Source organism: Poromitra crassiceps (genome assembly GCF_964638095.1).
Source record: "Poromitra crassiceps genome assembly, contig: HAP1_SCAFFOLD_59, whole genome shotgun sequence".
Lineage (NCBI taxonomy): Eukaryota > Metazoa > Chordata > Actinopteri > Beryciformes > Melamphaidae > Poromitra > Poromitra crassiceps.
Window position 1 is genome coordinate 949,981 of NW_028152258.1, and position 5,645 is coordinate 955,625.

Consider the following 5,645-nt stretch of genomic DNA (forward strand, 5'->3'; position numbering starts at 1 on the left):
TCAAATGAGGCTCCGTTGTCTAATTTGTGTCAGTTTAAAGTTTGAGAACCACTGCACTAGACATCAAGTCAAGTGGCTAGGCCATGGATGCACTAAACTATCAAGTCCAACATCCATCCGGTTGTATTTTAATTTGCTCTGGTTTACGACTCAGGCGTGAACTATTCAACGAGGTGAATTTATAAGCTATTGATTTTGATTTCTGGTATTCAAAGAACATTCCAACACAGGTGATTAGAAATGTTTGTGAACTTAGCCCATCGTTTCAAATTAGAGCTATAGTTTCATAATGCTTATGAATGCAGTTTAATGGATGGAGTATCTTGGCCTATCTGCCCACGGCCAGACGCCCCTCCAGCGCTGATGTGGTACTTAGAGAGGGAAAATTCTTGGCGGCTTGCCGACGGCCTGCCGCTGCTAGCCCTCCAGCGGCATTCCGCCAGAGTGAAGTGGGCCGCCGGATGGCCGCTGAAGGAATGCCACCGCCGCTCGGCCGCTCAAAATGCGACCACGGGCCACCAGCGGCAGCGGCAGATTGCTAGCTGGGGGGGTCCGTGGCACTTTGCCAGGGGGTCCGCGAAAAGTTTTCAGGTAAAAAAATATGCTAAATGTTACTTATTCCTTCTCAAACTACTTCCTACATCAGGGGTGGGCAACTATTTTTCATGGGGGGCCACATGAGAAACCCAGATTGTTGCCGGGGGCCGAACAAATATTGTCATGCCGTAACCCATGGATGGGCAACTTTGATGATAGAGAGGGCCACACAAAAATGTCCTCGCTACCAGACTTTGCTGAGGGCTGAACGGTGCCAGCGCGAAAAATTGGGGGCATTTGAAGCCAGGTTTAGAGGAATAACTCATTTTAAAGTAACAATTGTGATGTCATTATTCAGTCTTAACCACCAATATTTGATCCTTTTTTCACTCCTATGTGAACCTGCTCTGCCTGCAGGGCTTGAAATTGACTTTTTTCACCACCTGCCAATATGGCTGCTAGATTTTAAAGTTACCAGCCAATTAGAATGTCCACTAGCCGAAATGTTTTTCTTGAAATAAACCAGAATATGAGTGGGTTAATTTAAGCATAAGTATCAGTAGCCTAAGTGGCTGGATTCTCAAAGCCTGGGTTGAGGGTCACACAAGAATAAAAATGCACTCTTGAAGCTAAATAAATCCAAAACCAACAAGTTAATTATTTAAAGCTTCAATGTAGAACAGTCATTTCTTACACATGAGATTACTTTTAGCCTTTTAGTCATAAATATTATTGAAAGATATTCCATATTCCAGACTGAAATGCTATAACAGAAGAGTATTGGCCAGAATGACATGAACATTTGGACACTTATTCAGCGGGTATCTTGCATGTTGCGTTCAGGTGCACTGTAAAAAAAAAAAAAAAAAAATTTTTTTTTTTTTTTTTTTTTTTTTTTGCAATTCCATCGCGGGCCACACAGGGGGCGCCCGCGGGCCGCATACGGCCCGCGGGCCGTATGTTGCCCATGTATGTCCTACATGGTGCTAGTCTATCAAAATATCTTGACTGTCATTGATTGTGTTGCATAGTGGTTTTCTGTACTGTTGACAAATTGTGATATTGTAAGTCGCTTTGGACAAAACAAAAGCGTCTGCTAAATGACGTAATGTTAATGTAATGTAATCCAAAAAAAAATTTTTTTTTTGCAAAATCGTCATAGTTCAACGAAAATAGTTTATGCTTTAAATCTAAAATGGTTCATGGATTACATTCTAATAACAAACCTATCAAATTAAAAGTCAAGCACGTTACCGTGGAAACAATTAAGCTTAGCCCAAAATCACAAATCAGAATGGTATATTTTCTATCTTGTAAGGGGTCCTTGGCTGAAAAACATTTGAGAACCTCTGATGTAGGCCACTGTATTATCCACACTCTATCTATTAGCATACAGCATCTGCATCGTTTAGTCGACATTATTATTAGTACACTTTTCCAGAATGTTAATACACACAAAAATAAAGATTGTTCACAAGTCCCAAATCTCAAGTCCAAGTCAAGTCTCAAGTCTTTGAGGAAAAGTCTCAAGTCACTGTATGTGCGACTTAAGTGGGACTCAAGTCCAAGTCTCAAGTTCAAGTCCCCATCTCTGCGTTGTGGATGATGCTACTTGGGTTCAGTATTTAGAAGGAAGAGTGCTATTAGCATGAACCTTGAAATGAGGGCATTTGCAGTGAATACAGTGGTCATTTGGCAACATTGCAATCCTTACTCTGAGGCCTTGGACAAAACAATAGCTACCTGCAATAATCGATTCATCTTTGTTGCATCAGGAGAATTAAGTGTCAGGGTAATGTCTCTCGATTAAGAAAATGTTTGGTGAATTGTTCGCCCTTGACTTTTTTCTCCCTCTAAAACACTTTGTGTTCTTTACTCCACCAAGGTATGGGATCTCTGTCAGTCCTGCTGATCTGTCATCACTACCATCAACAAGATGGCCGCTGCCAAGCAGGAGGGAGAGCAATGCTGACAAACTACATGACAAGGTATTTCAATGCCTTAGCTTTTACACATTGAGGAATAACATAACCCAGGCCTGCTATAAAATATCCAAAAGGAGGAATTTGGTTAAAATCTCTGAAAATGCACAACCCAACAGCCCGCAGCACGCAAATGGCCAATTGAATGCAATATTTCTCTGGACTCATGATGAGCGCGGCATAGCTCTCCAAGGTGTCTAGACTCTAGCCGCTTTCACACCGGCCTTGGAAGCGGTAAATGTTACGGAACATGTGATCCACGCCTCCAATGTGAAAGCTGTGTGGTGAATAATTACGCCTTTCGTTCCACCAGTGGAGGTCATAGCGCCGAATCACCCTCCACTCCGCCTCCACCTGAAAGCTATGAGCCGCAACACGGAACAGCATACTATCAGAAGTAAGATAACCAAAGCATAGCTGCAGTCTGTCTCGCCTTTTGTGCGTTAACAGACTCCTTTTTTCATAATAAAAATCTCTCTCACAATAGGTGCGCACAGAGAAATCCATCTGCAGCTGCAAAATTATCTTCAACTCCCCAGAATATATTAATGCATCCGCAGTACGTCCTCTCATAATAATGCAGGTGGAATATGAAGATTTTTCGGTAGCCTACTGTACCTTGTCTTGGAGAACACTTTCAATAATCCGTGTATCATTCATTCCTTCGTTTTTCAAAATAAAACCAAAAAGAAGAAAAAGAAAAAACTACTCTTTTTCTCAGTATCTGTTTCCAAAACCAAAATGAAAAAAACGGATAACGACTCGTTTTTTCAATTTCCGATTTTGTACTCAAATGAAAAATGGAAAAAACGGATAATGCGCGTTTCCCGTTTCATTTAATTTTAATAAAGCAAGTTGAGTGACCCGGAAGTCACCTTGCGGGAAGTGACGTGAGCTTTACTAGGAGGGCCCCAAGCTGGGCTGTGAAGCCATTTGAACATGATGGCGGAGCTCTGTATTGCAAGTCACGTGATGCCATGCAGGCCAGAAAGGAAAATTCCCATCCACTTGCATGGGGACCCCGGCAGCTGTTCAACCCAGGGGGGAATTTTCCTGGTGTCACTCAAAGTATAAAACAACTCTTTTAATTATCAAATATTTTTTTATGGGGCATTTTTTCTTCAGAAGCCACTAAGAGCCGGGTACGGGTGTATTTTCCGAGGCTTCATGAACGTGCATTTCATGACTGCTCATCGGGAAGCGATATTTTTTTGGGGATGATGGCGAAGGCTATGCAAAGGCATAACCCGCCCCTCTCTGCCTCGTATTGGCCTAGCGTCAAACTTCCATCCAAACACATTCGAAAAAATGTTTTTTAACACAACATGCATATTATATATTAAACTCTTCAGCTACATTAAGCTACATTATGTAACTTGTTACGTGAAATTTTGGTGGAAAAAAAGCCCGCTTATATCGGTATCGGTTGATATCGGTATCGGAAATTAAGAGTTGGACATTATCGGATATCGGATATCGGTAAAAAAGCCAATATCGAACATCCCTAGCCAATATGGCTGCTAGATTTTAAAGTTACCAGCCAATTAGAATTTCCACTAGCCAAAATGTTTTTCTTGAAATAAATCAGAATATGAGTGGGTTATTTAAGCATAAGTATCAGTAAGTGGCCCGGGATGTTCAAAGCCTGTGTTGAGGGTCACATGAACAAAAATGCAGTCTTGAAGCTAAATAAATCCAAACCAGTGAGTTAATTATTTAAATTTCTAATTCAATGTAGCCTTTTAGTCATAAAGATTATTGAAAGATATTCCATATTCCAGACTGAAATGCTATAACAGAAATGGAGTATTGGCCAGAATAACATGAACATTTGGACACTTATTCAGCGGGTATCTTGCATGTTGCGTTCAGATTTTTTTTTTTTTTTTTTTTTTTTTTTTCAATTCCATCGCGGGCAACACAGGTGGCGCCCGCGGGCCGGATAGTTTGCCCATGCATGATATAACATAATCATCTCAAAACATAAATGAGGACTCTGGACACCAAAGATAGCTTTGTGTCACTTTACTTTTACTGTGCACATACAGACTGGAAGCAACCACATGACAATGGGTCTTCTTCATATAGGCTTCCTGATAGGTAACACCCAACTGGAGCCTAGAGTTCCATCTACGTAAATCCGACTATTCTCAGGATAGTACACTTACCCATAGTAAATACTCCTGAAAGTAATTCTAAACTATCGCTGTAGTTCCAGATATGCCAGGACGACAAAATAAAATAACACTTAATCTTTCTACAGATTAATATCATTGTATTTGTATGTGGCAATTTCCTATGTGTTTACATTTATGTGTTTGTGTCACTAATTGTATTTTTATTTACAGATGAAGGCTGCACAGACGCTGCAGGACGCTCACGGAGCTTTTTTCTCCATGAGGTAAACAAGAGAGAGAAGGCAAAACACTGCCCATGTGCTGATATTGCAGAGATTATATATGATACAAAGTGGGTTGATGACCGGTAAAGCCATCCTTTAAACGTGTTGATGTCATTAGTGGTCCAAAAATAATAGTACATACATTTCAGATTGTAATATTGGATGGGCAAGCACTTTGCACTGCCTATGCACAAAATATAGCCTGCCTGCAAGCCAAGTCAGAGCTCTCTCCCTTTCTCACACACACCACAGTGTGCACCGTGCGTGTCTATGCATTGGGGAGAGTGGAAATTCACAAATCAAAATAGACTATACGCATACACAGAAGCAATTGACGAAAACTGAAATTATAATACAAATAAAAGGCCAAAGAATAAGAATAATTGAGAGACTGATGCACACAAAAGACGAAGTAAAGCTATTCTGCTTGCAGCTACTTCGATTGTGTTTACGTAAACCATGACAATAACAGAGTAACGCCGCTGTCTGTTTTGAGTCATGCTGTTTCTTTTTTCGATAAGTGTCATGGAAGGGCTGTGTGCCCTTGGTGTCCTGGCCCAGGTCACCACCCACCCTCAAGTCTCCCAGGAAATCTTCCTGGAAGACAGAGCTCTCCGCTGGAGGCAACGACATTGCAGGAATTATTTGAACCAATCTTCTCCAGCTTCGTTCCTGGATACAACAGGAGGCAGTTCAAAATAGAGACACACTTGGACAAGTAAATT